Genomic DNA, 17,343 nt, shown 5'->3' on the forward strand with positions numbered 1-17,343 from the left:
ACTATACGGGAGGCAACAATCATGAGCCTGAGAATAGCCTCAGAGTAGAGGTTTTAGTATGTTAGGAGTAAAAGTGCATTCAGAAGGCAAAAATTGTTACTCCCAAAGCAGAGCAAGATTGTTTTCTGTCTGAGGCTTCAGTGCCTGGATCTTCTTTTAAGTACTGACTGACGATTTTGTATTTTCATGAGGAATTAAATGTGTAGTGAAGAAAGATTGATTTTTAGACGTCTTGAATTTTCAAAAGTGACAGAAGAAAAGACAAAAAAAAAAAACAAAAAAAACTCAACAGCAGCTCAGGCATCCTAAATGGAGTGAGGGATTTTTTTTTTGATGTATTCTGATCCTTATAATATTGGCTTTACCTTTCCTGTGTATGGTATTAGAAAAAGAAAAAAAAAAAAAGAAGATATACCACAGTGGGAAAGGATTTATTAACAGAAGATAGCTGTATAAATTCACTTGTAATAAAATAAATTATTTTAATGAGTGATGAATTTTAAAAGGGTTCTTTCCCCAACATGAACAGTCTTGTAAAAATGATCTATTTTCTTACCAACATGATTATGTACAGAAAATATGTTTGTAGCAGTACAAAAATCACTTTTAATACCTAGTTTTCAAAATTAGAAGTCTGATTATGAATTATCACTCTTATTTTAGTCTTTTTTTATATAACGGAACATGAATTAGAAACAGAATTGTCCACTCTTCATAAAAATATACTGAATTTTATGTTTAAAGGCTTTGATACCTAAACTATTGCTTTAGTAAATACCATTCTTTTTACTTTCTTCAAGAGGCTATAAGCAATACCAAAAGGTTAGCTTGAAGAAGGTTTATAGTGCCATCAAAATAGAGTATTTTATATTTATCTAGCAGTTTACATTTTTCAAAGTTTGGTCAATTCTTTGATTTCCTTTACTCCCCCAAAATCTCTGTGAAGCAAGTCACAAATAAGTGCTTTGGTGTGAGTTGTATTTTTCAGATAAAAACACTGAAGCACAGTGAAACAATCAAATTATCAAAGTCACGTGTGGACTAAAGTCTCTCCTCTGTTCGCAAGGGTTCTTACCTATGGAGACTAATGTCGCGCTCAGCCAGCCTCTAATGCTTTTGAGACAATTGGATGTTTCACATTTTATGATCAGATGTTCAACATACGCTTACGCTCATTCTAAGCTCACGCTAAGCATCTTATGAGACCCAACTAGAGTCTGTTGGGTGGATGTGGTTGGGACTGGGGGAACCCTTCAATCAAAAACAAATCCAGATTGTGTTCTAGCTCAAATCAGATACATGGCAGAAGAGTTTAGTACTTACCAAGTAGGTAAGAAGTCTACATTTTGCAACCTCCTTTGAAGTAACATTGCAGCCACGTGATTATCAACCGTCAGGGAACTAGGGGCCAAACTGACGCGTGTTATTTCCAGATCAACGCAGTTAAGGGGGGAAATGCGTGCGTCTTCTCCATCACCCTGCTGCATTCACCAGATGGTGCAGTTTCAAGATGGAAGAGGGCAGCCTGACCTACATCAGGCTGAGACATGAACAAGAATAAACCAATAGGCTGTTAAGCCAGGAAAATGTCAGGGGTTCCTTTATTGCAGCAACTAGCTTCAAATATTCTATTGAAGATAGTAGAGTATTTTCAAGAAACAAAAGGGTTTCTGGATCTGGGGCAGTATCCACGATTCCATGATGGTTACCATAAACTGGTTAACGGCAGCATCTCAGCTACGGAGCGTATTTCAAAGCCCCAGAACTTTTGTCCTGATGGGGCACTTAGGCTCACCCTGGAACCCCCTGGTTCCAACTCACCACCAGATCATACAATAACCCCTTCTCTGTTGTACAGCATGTGACACATCACGAAATGTTTGGGTTACAGAAGAACTGAGAATCACAACAGACTGTGGTAGTGCCGGTCAAGACAGAGGAATGATCGGTCGCTGAAAAATACTTTGAGATATTGGACAGAGGAATGAGGGCTTTACACGCATGCAATGAACGATAAAAATAGTTAGAGATTTGAACATGACAGCAGAGAAATCTCTGAAATGACATTTTGCCCTTCTATCATTTAAAGCTGGAAAGATGGACACAGGCTTCCAGTTATGGGATGAATATGTCATGGGGATAAGGTTCCATCATCGGGAATGTAGCCCAATATATCATAGTAGCACGATGTGGTGATATATAGTAGCCTACACTTGTGGTGAACATAGCATGATGTATTATTTAATGTTTTTTACTTTTAAGTTTATTCATTTATTTTGAGAGAGACAGAGACAGCCCAAGTGGAAGAGGGCAGAGGTAGGGAGAGAACAAGAATCCCAATCAGGTTCCACGCTGCCAGCGTGGAGCCTGACGCAGGGTTCCAACCCACAAAACCTGCAAGATCATGACCTGAGCCTAAACCAGGAGTCGGTCCCTCAACTGGCTGAGCCACCCAGGCATCCCTCTAATGAATTTTATTTATTATTCTTTTTTATTGCAATGTTTATTTATTTTTGTGAGACAGAGAGACAGAGGCAGAGCGTGAGTAGGGGAGGGACGGAGAGAGAGAGGGAGACACAGAATCTGAAGCAGGTTCCAGGCTCTGAGCTGTCAGCACAGAGCCCGACGCTGGGCTCGAACTCACAGACCGTGAGATCATGACCTGAGCTGAAGTCAGACGCTCAACCCACTGAGCCACCCAGGCACCCCACCCTCTAGTGAATTGTAAACCAGACCATAAGAAAAGTTACTAGCCTTCCCACCGCACACTCACTTGGGATTTCGAAACATGGGATATATAAAAGGAGCCACAAAAGGAAAAGAGAGTTAAAAGAGACAGTGTTTCTTTTTCATCAAAGGTTACCTGGATAACCGTGGTGCCGAGTCCTAAACACAAGAAATAGAAGTTAATACTCCCACACACTTTGGGTATTCTCTTCTGGCGTCCCTGTGAAGACAAAATAACCAATGTACTTTAAATATATTAGAATTCTGAGTGGTGGGGATCTTAAGCTCCCATTCAAATATTCATGAAGGCACATCTGATTTGTGATTGGATTGGACCAAGAATGAAATCTCAGTCTGGTTCTAGATTAAAGTCATCTCTTTTAGAATTAGATGGAGATAGATTTTATAGCTGACTCTGATAAGCATCAGAAGCTAGGCAGGGCTGGCTTTCAGTGTTAACCTTGTAGCTGCCTGGGCCACTGGGATGGAAACTGTAATGCCATTCTTAAAGTATCCCTCAAAGCCAGGTTAAGGGGTGCTGACCAGTCGTCATGGGAGAGAAGCAATCCACAGTTCGTTCTTGGTCATGTTTCAGACAGAAAAGGAAAAGCTATCTTAGTTTAATGAGGCAGAGAGTTTCCAGTTGGAAACCAGCATACTACATCACTGGTTTCAGTAACTTTTGTTATTTTTTGAATCCTTAAGAGAGTCATAAAACAGGGGCCCCCTGGGTGGCTCATTTGGCTAAGCATCCGACTTCCGTTCAGGTCATGATCTCATAGTTCGTCGGTTTGAGCCCCATGTCCGGCTCTCTGCTGACAGCTCGGAGCCTGGAGCCTGCTTTGGATTCTGTGTCTCCCTCTCTCTCTCTGCCCTCCCCTACTCATCATCTTTCTCTCTCTCTCTCTCTTCAAAAATAAATAAATATTAATTTTTTTAAGAAAAGCAATAAAACAGAGGGAACTAAGAGATCCAAACAAACTTTATTTTTTTAAGCATCATTTAAGATGACCGTAAGTATTTCTGTTCTTCTTTGAGATACTACATTTTTTAATTTTTAATATTTTTAATGCTTATTTATTTTTGAGAGGGAGAGAAAGAGAGAGCGAGTGAGTGGGGGAAGGGAAGAGAGAGAAAGGAGGCAGAGGATCCGATGCAGGCTCTGCACTGACAGGAGAGAGCCCGATGTGGGGCTCAAACTCACAAACCATGAGATCGTGACCTGAGCCGAAATCGAAGTCCGACACTTAACTGACTGAGCCACCCAGCTACCCCCAAGCTATAAATTCTTTGGTATACTTCTAAACACACACCAGTAGAGGCGTGCACACGCTCCCATGTGCTCGCTCACACACATGCACTCACATTCACACTCATACAATCCTGGGGCTGAGGTTAAAAGCAAAAGGCTTACGAGGGGCTGCAGGAATCTAAGTGTTCAGGTACAGAGAAATGTGTGGGTTATTTAATCATCGAATTGTCTTTCTATATCTTTTGGAATACCGCCTTGCCAATAAATAGGCTATGCGTGTTTTATCGTAGATGTTTAAAGTTGTGTTGGAGGGGCGCGTGGGTGGCTCAGTCGGTTGAGCGACCGACTTCGGCTCAGATCATTATCTCATGGTCTGTGGGTTCGAGCCCCTTGTCGGACTATGTGCTGACAGCTCAGAGCCTGGATCCTGCTTCGGAATCTGTGTCTCCCTCTCTCTCTGCGCCTCCCCCACTCATGCTCTGTCTCTCTCTGTCTCAGAAATAAATAAACATTAAAAAAAAGATATTTATAACGTTGTGTTGGAGTTTTGTATGCCAGAGACTTCAAAATCCGTAACGTACAAATAACGTAAACAATGACTGGTGTTGTGACATCTCAAATCTCATAACTGATTTATAGGTAATGATTCGTCAGTGATATTAAGTCAAGTATGGGAAGCTTTTCTTGTATTGCAAACACAGTTTTTTGAATTTTCAATTTTATCTTCCCTTTCCTGTTTTTATTGTCTGAGTTCTTGCTTTGTCTGTTTATTCCAATCCAGACATTATCCTGGTTTCAACCTTGCACATTCCTTGGGAGAGTTCATTGATTTCTTTTCAAGGTGGCATTTCCAATTTAATGAACGAGACACTTACTGTGTGACCTTAGGGAGAACACTTAACCTCTCTGGGCTTTACCTTTTCCATGTGTAAATGCAAATGAGAAATCAGGGATCACTCAGTGATTTCTTTAAGATGTGTTACTGGGCAACATTTTTATGCTGTTCCCAAAGCATTTTATTTTTCCTAATAATATTTAATACTGCACACTCACCTAGGAGAATAAAAGAAATAAATAAGATGAATACATTTCTAACATCTACTCCATAATCCCAGACTTTTTTTTTAAGATGCGTGCCTAGACTCTGCTTTCCAGATTGAAGCTTCTTTTCTTTTGGGAAGGGAAATACCTGCATCATAGAAATCACGGTCCCTACTAATGCCTGTCAAGGACAAGAACATATCAAAAGGGAAGGAGCCTTTGTCCTATGTTGAGGTTAAACACTTACCACTCCTAGGGAAAGCTTACATTTCTTTTGTACTATGTGTCTGTGAATGTTTTATGAATCCGATTGAGCTTAAGTATCAAGTTTCTCTGACAGACACAGTTGATTCTGAAGAATAAAGATACAGCAGAAAGTTATTGATTTTTAGAGGTCTACGCCTTGTGAAAAATTAACCAGACATTCCTTCAAAATCGATACGATTACCCTTGCTGCTTCAGACCGGTTACCCCGAGGCTGACACAAAGAATGTCTCCATCACAGAGGGCAGTGGTTTTGTGGGTTTTTTAAAACCATCGGCAGGTGTTTTCCCCCTATAATGAATCTTTCCTTTCTTCCCACCGTGTCTAACCCCCCACGCCTTTGCACAAACGTACCTGTAAACACACCTTCCATTTTCTCCATTTTCTGTGACTTTGCTGCCTTCTGTGGAAATGGCATGGAAGCTGGGAGTAACCCACTGAACCCAGTTCCAGCCTACGTAGTTCAGAAGACACCAATATCAGATGCTAACTCCATATCACGTTTTATTATTGATTTCTGACTGAGGTGACCACTCTGCTCTCTGTGACTTACCAATTCTGATCACTTTTTTTTTTTGACAACTGAGAACGGACGGCCCTTTCCCACGTCTGCTCAGACACGAGAGTGTCTATTCTTTCCACCATCGAATCCATATAAAGTCATACATTTATACATTGTTGTATTCCTATCCAGCTCATTGGCAAGTAACTGAAGTCCATTTCCAATATGCATTCGCTGTAGGTCAAGCACTGTGCTTGCCGAAATACCCAGAGGAATGAGAGGTTAAACCCTGTGGTCAAGGAGCTTGCTGACTTACAACATTTGTCCAAGGGGGTGCTCTTGGCATATAGGGCAAGCAAATCCTTTATTGTACAGAATCGTCTTGTGCTTTTGCAGGACATTCAGCATCCTTAGCCCAAATCCATTGCCAGGAACACCTCTCTGTTATTGTGGCAATCAAAAATACCTCCTCATATTTAGGAGACAAAACTGAACAAGTAGCACTGACCCTATGTGGGCTAGCGAAAGTCTGTCTTGATGCCCAGGTAGCAGATATCTAAGATATCTAACCTGAGTTTGAAAACAGACTCATGGCCTAAACTCTCTACATTGATCTTTAGATCCCAAATTTTACTCACTAAAGTCCCTGGTCTCTATGGGAACCTTAGTTTCTGAATGCCAACATCGTCTCTGGATCTCTTGTCTAACACACCTATCTTTGCAGATACTGCCTAACTCACTCGGTCTGCCCTTAATGGGCAAACAGTCCTGCAGTGCCTTGAGTAATTTCCTTAGCAGAGGACTGGAGATAGAGGGGTGCACTTTTCCAAGATTTTCTAAAACAATTAGCAATGTAATATATTTATTGGCGTAGTTTTACTAGGAAAAAAACCTACTTCTTTTGCATTTTCATGAAATAATTTATTTAACTGTTTAGAATTAACCAAGCTGCTACTAAGTAATAGGCATTTGACTGGTCTTTGGGAATACTCATATATTTGTAAACAAACACAATCCCTTCCTTTCAAGATTGTACATTCTATCGGCAAAAGACACTAGTCAAACAATCACACAAATAAATGAAAACGGAAGTGATATTATGTGTCAAAAAAGAGATAACTCAGAATGAATATAATGGGGACATCATCTTTGCCAAACAGCACTGGGGCAATTGTCCAGATGAACTGCTGGTTGAGATGAGGTCTAAACTTTAGATTCTAAAGAAAGAAGGAATTAACTAAATGATGACAAGAGGGGAGAATCCAATCAGAAGAACTAACTTTCTTCAGTGAGTATATCAAGATTTATGCATATGTAAATCCCTATTTAAATATATATATACACACACACACATATATTTATACATTTATACATATATGCATATATACACACATAGATATGTGTATATATGTATATCTATGTGTGTATATATGTATATATATATATATATATATACATACACATGGATATACATATATATGTTTGTATACATATATACACATATATATATACACACACACACATATATATATACACACATATATATATTACATAAATGGATAAAAACTTCCAATATTTGAAAGAAATTAGCTGATGGGGCCCCTGGGTGGCTCAGCTGGTTAAGCGTCCAACTTCGGCTCAGGTCATGATCTTGTGATTTGTGAGTTCGAGCCCCAAGTCAGGCTCTGTGCTGACAGCTCAGAGCCCAGAGCCTGCTTCGGATTCTGTGTCTCCCTCTCTCTCTGCCCCTCCCTGCTCGTGCTCTCTCTCCCTCTCTCTCTCCGTCTCTCAAAAATAAATAAACATTAAAAAAGAAAAAAAAGATAGCAATTAGCTGAATTCTCCTCCCAAGTCTGGCTTAGATATTCTTATTTAGATGAGATAAATAATTTAGTCTCTTTAGACCTCGTTTTCTCTTATGAAAAGTGAAACAACGAAATAACGTCTTTTCATAGTCCGTCAAGTTCGGGCTTATAGATTTGTTTTGTAAAAATAGACCGGGATTTAAAGCCAGGCATGAGATCAAAGCCAGCTTTGTCACTCATTTAACTATGTGAAGATGGGCACGGTATTTAACTTGGAAAAACCACAGTGTCATTTGAGCAAACAAAATGGTAGGTTCACCAAGCTTCTCTGTATGTTTAATTTCTAGCACAAGTCAAATAATCAAGAAAAAGTAACCATCATTGCTCTCTAAAATACCAGAATTCGGAAATTCAGGTGAAGGAAATTTAAGTTATTATAAATATACATAATTTCAAAAAAAGGTTTTTTTTTTTAACAACATTATACATTCTATTCAGGTTAACTATGATATTGTGGTTAGAGGATCTTTTAATGAAATCTTGATTTTCTAGAAACTATAAAAAATTTAAAAGCCATAGTAAAATGTAAAGCATAGTGAAAATACCTTACGCTGATGTTTCTTCTCTTCTACTATTTTTTTTTTTTTTTTTGGTCTATAATTGGTCATTATGCACATGTATCTTTTGACAATATCTATGGCTATTTCTGGATGCACCAATTGAAGAATGGTGCTATTTTTCAGTTTTCCTTTTTATGTTCTTGGCCCATGCTAAATGACTCTTTCACAAGGAGTAATGGATACATATTTAGCCATCTATCCGATAGTAGGACAGATCATATGTCACATGCAGGTTAAGCTAGTTTGTCTATCAGTTGGTTAAATCCTAATAATCTCAATTAGATGCTGTCTCATTAGTTTAATTAGCTCTGCTTTAAACTGATGTTTTGAATCTGCCTTCCACTCATAAAGCAAATCCTGCCAGAAGGGATGCTCTTGAGAATTACCATTACCAAAGTGGATTAAATTAAATCGAGTGGATTCTAGCCTCCACCAACTCTGTTTTGTTCCGCAGTCATATCACACTTCCTTGTTCCTTTCTCCTCAAAGTTACCAAACTTACCAAAGTTGTGTTGGAAAAGAGATTAGTGGCTTTCCTACTATGATTTTATTTGGCCCTTTAGGTTTTTGAAGCGACACTCCTGAAGATGCCTGGAGGAAAGATAAAGAAAATGTTCAGTCTGCATAGTTGATCTACTTTTACTGACTTATGTTTGGTCATTACATGGAATTTTTCATATAATGAAGAGTTCTATAGCCATACGAACAAAAATGCACCAAACTGTGTGTTTTTTCTCATGTTCCTCACATTTCTAACTTTCTATGAACTTATGAATTCAACAATTGATTCATTAGTTTTATCTCTAAGAAGGAACCACAGTATGTATACAACCTTGGTTAATGCTCACCTTTAATAGAGCATGGATTGTAGGAAGGAAGACAGAAATACTTCCTCAGGCAGCACGATAAGGCAACTCAACTTCACAAAAGAGACTGATTAATTCCTTCATTTAGTAACATGCTGGGGATACAAAGGTGAACAAAACATAATCTGCTTTCTTGGAGCTCATGGTATATTGGAGGAAATAGAAACAAACAAATAAACACACACACACACACACACACACACACACACACACTATTATGTCAAATACCAGTGCAAGGCATTGAAAAAATAAATCGGGGGCAGCCACAGTAACTAAAGAGGAGTTTATCAATTATCTATTGCTAACAAGCAACCCCAAAATTTAGAGGACTGAAACAAATAAGAACCATTTTATTTGCTCATGTTTCACTAATATGCATTGAGCTGTGTGGTTCTGCTCTCCCTGCAGGAGATACCATATGACTGCTTTCAGGAGGCTGATTAGCTCTGGGCTGGGCTCCACTGGATGGTGGGGCTTTGCTCCCTCTCTATTGGTGTCTCCACAAAGTCTGTGCACCTGATCTCTTCATGGGGTTGTTCTCCTAGCAGTGTAGCCAGACTTCCGGCATGGTGGCTCAGGGCTTAAATAAACAGAAAAGTAGAAGCTCTTGAGATTACTTAAGACTTGTACCCAGAGACAGTAGAGTGTTACTACTATTTGTTCTATTGATTAAATTGAGCCCTAAGGATAGCCCAATTCCTGGGGAGGTGACTACGAAAGTGTGTGAATACCAGGGATCATGTTCTTATTAGGATCCCTAATATAACATAAGTATCCCGGGAGGTTCTAGTTTAGAGAGTGATGTGGGGAAAAGTTTTCAAGTCATCAGAAGAGCAAATCCATGACCCCAAAGTAGGAAAACAGATTACATAAGGACTGGAAAGAAGATAGGCATGGGCAGAGTCGAGGGAATCAGTAGGAGAGTGATAAGAAATAAGGTCAGAAAGAAGTTCGCATCACAAAGGGCCTTAGAGACCTTAGCCAGAAACCTGAATTTTATCATTTTTCCAGTAGGAAACCATGGGAGAGTATTGGCCAGAAGAATGATACATTTGATTTTTAAAAAATCACTTGCCTTCTGTGTGAATTGAGTTATGGATTCAGAATGAAACAAAGAGGGGGCTAGGAGGCAATCATAGCATTGTATATGAGAATATTACAAAAAATGGATAGGTGGTGATGAGCATTAAGAGGATGGATAGATTCTGGAAGTATCTTGGAGGCAGACTGACAGAACTTGGTAAAGAACATGATACGGATCGTTGAGCAGAGAGGGGCATAGTTTAGCATGAAAACCTAAGTTGAGATGATGTCTTTTAGGGATATGGAGAAGACCACAAAAACTGCTTGGTAGGAGCTTGAGAAATCAAGAGATCTGTTTTGGACCTGTTAACTTTGAGATGCTTACTCAACATTCAAATGGATTTGAAAACTGACCAATTAGATATGACAACTCAGGGACTGAAGAGAGTCAAAAGCGTTTATATGGCCTTTAAAGCCATTGGACAATATGATCTCTCTTAGGGCATAAGTACAGACAGATAAAAGTTGAGCCAAAGACTGTGAAATTTTGAGATGGGAAGAAGAGGAAGAACCTTGCTGACTGTAAACAGTGCCATGATCAGATTCAATGACTAATAATCCTAGCAGCAAAGAGAGCTTGAGTTAGAAGAGGTAGGCCCCAGTAGTAAGGAGACAAATTAAGAGGATTTAGCAATAATGAAGGGAACAGATGGCAGTCTTAAATTTAAGGAGTAGCAATGAGAGACAGAAGGGAATTGGGGGTTTGTTTAGGGAGAAAAACAAGGTTTGATGCCTGAAAGGATATGGAGTTACTGGCTAACAGTTTCTTTAATTAATTAATAATTAATTAATTTATATGTCTGTATAAATTCGGTATTTAAGACTTTGAGGTCAAAAAATAAAAAAAAAAAAAAAAAAAAAAAAGACTTTGAGGTCTTAGAAACCAAATCATTAGAAAATTATGGAAACCACCTAGAACGCAGTTCATATAGAAATATTGGACTGGGGCGCCTGGGTGGCTCAGTCAGTAAAGCATCTGCTTCTTGATTTCAGCTCACACATCAGGCTCTGAGCTGTGAGTGGAAAGGATTCTCTCTTTCCCTCTCTGTCCCTCTCCTGCTGGCACTCTCTGTGTCTCTCTCAAAATAAATAAATAAACTTAGAAAAGAAAGAAAGAAATATTGGATTGATAGAGCACTGGCTGCTTTTATAACCCAGGACAAGACAAAAGTATTAACATGCAACTTCTTCCGCACAATTTGGGATGTCTTCAAGCATTGAGCTATACGCAGGTATCTCCTATCATCATTTATTTTTCCTTTTTTAAAAGGAACATTTTCTCAATCTCATTATGTCTTTTTTCAATAAGTCCTATTTTGGTTGCTTGTGGTCTTCTGAAAGACAAGTTCAAAATGGCATCCATGTTGGTAAAAGGAATGTGTGTGAGAGGTAATTACTACACCTCTATAATGTGACTCCTAGTATGACTTTGGGAACCTTAGAGAATCCCTTGGCTTTACTTTGGGTTAGATAAATTCCTGCTGCCCCCTAGTGGCCCTTGGTCCAGCAACAAAATCTCTGTGTCCCTAGTTTATTTTGTAGCAGAAGCATGCATTGGTGACACCAACATAGCCCATGGGGGACAACTCTAGAAACGGAGGTATTTTACAGACATCAAAACTCTATGTATTCATAATTGCCTAAAATGGCGGTCTGGCTGTTAGCACTGCAATCAATGAAGCTCTTAATTGTTCAATGGTGGCACCACCATGTCATTTGTCAGTCAGAAGTCAGCCGTTTCTTTTCTTGAATTTTTTAGTTATTTATGTGTTTATTTTTGAGAAAGAGAGAGAGAGAGAGAGCATGAGCAGTAGGGGCAGAGAGAGAGGGAGACAGAATTTGAAGCAGGCTCCAGGCTCCAGGCTGTCGGCACAGAGCCTGACACAGGGCTCGAACTCAGGAACCTTGAGATCACGACCTGAGCTGAAGTCAGCTGCTTAACTGACTGAGCCACTCAGGCGCCCCGGAAGTCAGTCATTCCTTGATAGGTCTAGAAGTTTGCTCTTTTTCATGATTGAAATTCTGAATTTTCTTATCCACAACGTAGGCATCATCGCCATCATGTGAATGAACATTTGGGCTTTACTGAACGTCGAATGGCCACAATAGCAAGAATGTGTTCCCTTGCCTTGTACTTTATTCTACTCCTCAATTTTTCTTTCCTGATCCCCTGTCCCCTGTTTGAACATGGTTTATTGACTATGAGAAATGTCATTTCCTTCAGGAGAAACCCAACTCCTGCTTGTACTTGGGATATTACCCTCTGAACTGAAGGACATGATGACATCAGAACACAGTAATCCAACTTCAGAGTTCATCCACTCTTGGTCCTTTGCATGGCTGAAATAAAGAATATGTATTTATAATAGTAAGTATATTAGTATATATTATCTATTTACTAATTACAATATTATTCATTCATATTCACCACTTCCCCAAGATTCTTCCTGTGCAGCTTCTCATTTACTAACGACTGCTCAAAAAAAGGCCACATACAAATCTACGAGAAAAATCCAAAATTTACAAAGATAAGAAAGGTGTTCTAAATCAAACAGAAAAACGTAATATTTCTCCCCAAGGAGACATGAAAAAAAATTGCATTTATTTTCTTTTGCTGGAAGACACATCCAGTTTGATTTACCAAACAGAACAATCCACTTGTGAACCTAAGATATCTGCATAAGGTGAAGGATGGCTTAGGTATTCCAGGAATGCAATGGTAACTAAATGGTTTGCACTCACATGATATTTCTGTGTGTGTGTGTGTGTGTGTGTGTGTGTGTGTGTGTGTGTGAAAACAAAGATACCTGTTGCTTTTGTAAGGGAGAAAGCTTTTACCTCTTTCTCTTTTAGGTTCTTTGGCTGGTCTAATAATTAAATTGGCATAAGACAGATTAACAGGAGGAAAAAACATTTAGTTTCATTCCTACAGGAACCCCAAGGATATGAGACTCCCTGAAATCAAGGCAATTGAAACTTACATGCCATTCTGAGCTTAGGAGAAGTGGGTGGGAGTCTGAGACTTCAAAGGGGAGGAACACAATTCAAGGGAGGATAGAAAGAGCCAATGTTTTGTAAACGGGTGTCTGCCCTGCCTTGTTTATAAGCTTTGTAAGAAGTTACCTCTGGTGATGGCTCTCTTCCCTTTCTAAATTCTTTTAAGCAGTTAAGGGGAGGTAAGAAGACCTTCTTGAATCTGGTGAACCTTGATTGCCTCCAGTTGGAAACAATCCACACACCAAAGTGGCACAATCTTTGGTGGCCTGTCCTGAACCTCATTTTCTCCAGATAAATTTACCTCCATGGAGACAGAAACTATTTTAAAAGTGTGAAAACCTTTGCTATCTTAATTGTAAATTTTTAGTGCAAGTGCAAGTTTTTCCCCTCTACATTCCACACCCTCTAACATTAAAAAAAAATGTTTGACTGCATCTCAGTCTTAAGGTAAAGTCATAGGAAGTCAATATGATTTTGTGCCACCTTTTTGCCCTCCTGTGAGACCTGTAAACTTTTCTTTCTTTTTTTAATGTTTATTTATTTTTGAGAGAGAGATAGACAGAGTGTGAGCATGGGAAGGGCAGAGAGAGAGGGAGACACAGAATCTGAAGCAGGCGCCAGGCACTGAGCTGTCAGCACAGAGCCTGATGTGGGGCTCGAGCTCATGAACTGTGAGATCATGACCTGAGCTGAAGTTGGACGCTTAACCAACTGAGCCACCCAGGTGACCTAGACCTGGAAACTTCTTAACGCAACTTCTGTGACAACTGAACTTCTTTGACAATTTAACACAACTTCTTGGACACAAAAGACAAATCCATTTTTGTAACCCCAGAGCTTAGATATAGTCTGGCTTATAGTAGATGATCAACGAAAGTCTGTTGAAGAGAACCAAGAAAAGAAGAACAGAGGTGACATCAACAACAAGAGATAAAATGTAAGTGGTATCCACTGAGAGACAAGGCACCATGGAGGGAAACCTGTGAGATGATTTAATATTGATTGGGAAGGAATATAAATTCCTCAATTATACTTTGAATTAAGGACTCCTGGTCGATTCATGGTAAGTCTTTGAATGTAAATTTATATTTCAAAATATTGAAAAGACTGTAAACCTGAACCAATGGATGTGAGTTACAGCTAAATTTGAGACTGGGTCCAGATGCAGTGGAGAAGTTGACAAAACTTGCTATTGGCATCTTCTGTCTCTCGTTACAAAATACTTTATTTTCTACCTACGTTGGCCAGGGATATCCTGCCAAGAAAGGATGCTATCTAATATGTAATCTCCACTGTTGGAATATAAATATCTTAAAATAAGACTCCAGGGAAGAGTCATGCCATTTTGATGGAGGTATTTTAGGTACTGTAGGGACCACATTTTATGAAAGGCAGTTTGGGAAATAATGTCCCTCCATTATAAGATATAAACATCATTTTGATATTACTTAATGAGTCTATAGTTCAGCTAGTCATAATTGTTACACCTTTATGGCACATCCCTCTGGGCTCTTTAACTCAGAGCCTTGATAGTTTCTACCCATGCACATTGAAGAACCAGAAACTCAATGCTATTTTTTTTCATTAAGTTTTTTTGTGAATCTTATTTTCCATCGAAATCTTATGTTTGCATCAATGTTTAACATTCTGGAAACATATGCTACAACTTATAAATGAACAACATTCACGATTTACTTGTTGCTTTTCCAAAAGGCAGAGATATCGAAAGATCATCTTTTAAACGGGGTGCTGAGAACCCTTGTGGTATATTCAAATCGCAGTTTTCATTGGAATAATATTTAATAACACACCTCCATTCGTCCCAACAATTAATATAGATAATAATAAGAATCAGTAACTATTTTCCAGTGATTTTAAACCCAATCCATTTGTTTCAAACTCTAGAATTGATTTCTCAGTCTGAAAGGAAATTAATTGCTTTAGTTTTAATTTTAATCGACTTTTAAACCTTCTTTGCTTCTCTTTTTCCCTGCAATTAGAGATTTCTCTAAATGGCATTACTTCTTGGTGGTCATGATTGTAGAGGTGATTTCTCCAGATTTTATTTAATTTGAATTGCCTGTCCAAAATGATAATTCCTGCAGAAAAAGGGTAGTATACAATAATTCAAAGGGCACACATTTCAAGGTAGACCACGCTAAGCCAAAATCTCACCTTGGAAACTTACTAGATGCACAATTGGCCAAGTCGTTTCTGCTCTTTGATTTTCTTTACATATTCCATTGTGTACAATATCTTCTTCCTTAAAGCTGTTTTGAAGGTTAAATAAAATAACACCCAATAAGACCTGATGAAAATAAATACAGGAAAAAGATTAGCTCCCACTATTTCTTATCCAGTTTTTCATTAGAGATAATATCCAAGCTTTACTAAGATGTTCTATTAGATGCCTAAATAAAGTGAGCATTTGCAGCAATATAATTTATTTATTTAATATATGAAGAAAGAGTGTAATTAGACGCATCTGGAAAAATACCTTCAGGGTACTGAAATGTGTATTCCACATTTATGTACTTGCTCACCAATAAAACTTAGTAAGAGATAAGAAAAATTTAAGAACTTCGGCAGAAAGCTGAGCTAGAACAGTCTGCCGGACCCTATATAATGCATTAACAGCAGTAAAGAAATGAGCAGAAATGAATGTAATTAGGTGCCTCTCTGTAAATAAGGTTTACTATGCAGCACTAGCTGAGTAAGCTAATGAAAGAAAGACATTTTAATTACCAGAAAATTATTTCTGTAATACCTTAGACAGAGTGTCTTAAACATGGCACTAAATATACTGTGTATATCAGTTAATTGCTTAAACAGTGAGATTCTTTTTACTACTTTTTGGGACAAAGTTTTCCTATCTGTGAGATGAAGTTAACCAGGGGAAAGTGAGTGGAAACTGAGTGTTTAAAAGGTGGGCAGACATAAAAGAATGCATTAACAAACTCTGCTGAGGTAATGTTTTAGAAATACCTCAGGTTGTGGTAAGCGAATAGGATATACTCAGTAGTAAGAAAAAAAGCTCATCAAGATTTGAAATTGGAAAGAATTTCTCTCGCTTATGGAGAGAAATAAGCGAGATACATACACATCATGTGTCTGATATATACACATCATGTGTTTCAGGGAGGTTGTAACACACAGACAAAACATGCAGCCATCTCTCCTTCCTTCCAGGAATTTAAAATAATAAATAGCTTCATCAGATTCCAAACACAGCTGGTTATTTTCTAATAATATTTGAAGAAGCTAACATCAAGCAACGTCATGTGCATGCTTCTCTAAATATAAACATGGCACCCAGAAAGTAGTGTTTCATTTATTTGATAGAGCGAGGAGCTGGTAGGATAATGGCAGATGTTTCAATCATTTTATCGGTGCCTCGCTCTGTAACTGTCTGTCAGTCAATAGGCTTTTGCTGCTTTCTGCTGCTGAAATGGTCAATGGTAATGAAGTCATCCTATTCTTCTTTGACTCACTTATTACCAAGAGAATTGAAAAATAGCATTTATTAAACGGGTTTTGCCACATACTTACTGCACTCACAGCACGTTCAAAAGCTGAGTAAAAGAAGGCTTGAAATGCTACACAAGCCAGTTCTCAAAGAGAATGATAAGACATCACATGGCAGAAAATTATAGGGGATCGTTTTGCTTTGGGGATCATGAAATATATCGCTAATCTGTTATCACTACAGGTCATGCCAGCCCCATCTTCTAAATCCAGTCCTTTAATTAGTACATGCTGCCCTGGAAACATTTGAACAAAATAATCCCAGGGTTGGAAGTAACTTTTAAGAAAACTTATTAAACTATGTGCGTTATGCTTAGGTCACCTCTGGAATATCACAGACAAGTGGTCACCCAGTGGAAGTGTGAACATTCACTCCTATGTGGACCACCGATTTCACCCTTGGAACGACTTTGGCAGTGAGAATGAAACTCTTTCTATTAATAATAAATATGACTGCCTCCAGCATCTACTCGAATTGTGTTTTATGAGAGGACAATAAGCTAGCTTGATCACACTTTTTTTGCACATTCAGGAAGCAATTTAACAAGTAAGAATTACGTGCTTGCTCTCAACCAGGTGTTGTTTTGGATATAGTAAATAATATAATGAATAAACTCCTCAATCGCATGGAGTTAGCTGTCTGGCTGTGGGATAGCTAGGA

General features: G+C 38.6%; 1 long non-coding RNA gene across 1 annotated transcript in view; it reads left to right on the top strand.

Annotated features, from left to right (window-relative positions):
- Window positions 1-17,084, top strand: part of LOC122221405 — a 42,751-nt gene extending 25,667 nt beyond the window's left edge. Inside the window, exons 2-3 of the long non-coding RNA XR_006203198.1 lie at window positions 12,385-12,528; window positions 17,000-17,084. This is a non-coding gene — a long non-coding RNA (uncharacterized LOC122221405). The remainder of the gene's footprint in view (window positions 1-12,384; window positions 12,529-16,999) is intronic.
- The last annotated feature ends 259 nt before the right edge of the window (window positions 17,085-17,343 follow it).

The sequence above is a fragment of the Panthera leo genome, chromosome B3 (genome assembly GCF_018350215.1).
Source record: "Panthera leo isolate Ple1 chromosome B3, P.leo_Ple1_pat1.1, whole genome shotgun sequence".
In the NCBI taxonomy this organism is placed as follows: Eukaryota; Metazoa; Chordata; class Mammalia; order Carnivora; family Felidae; genus Panthera; species Panthera leo.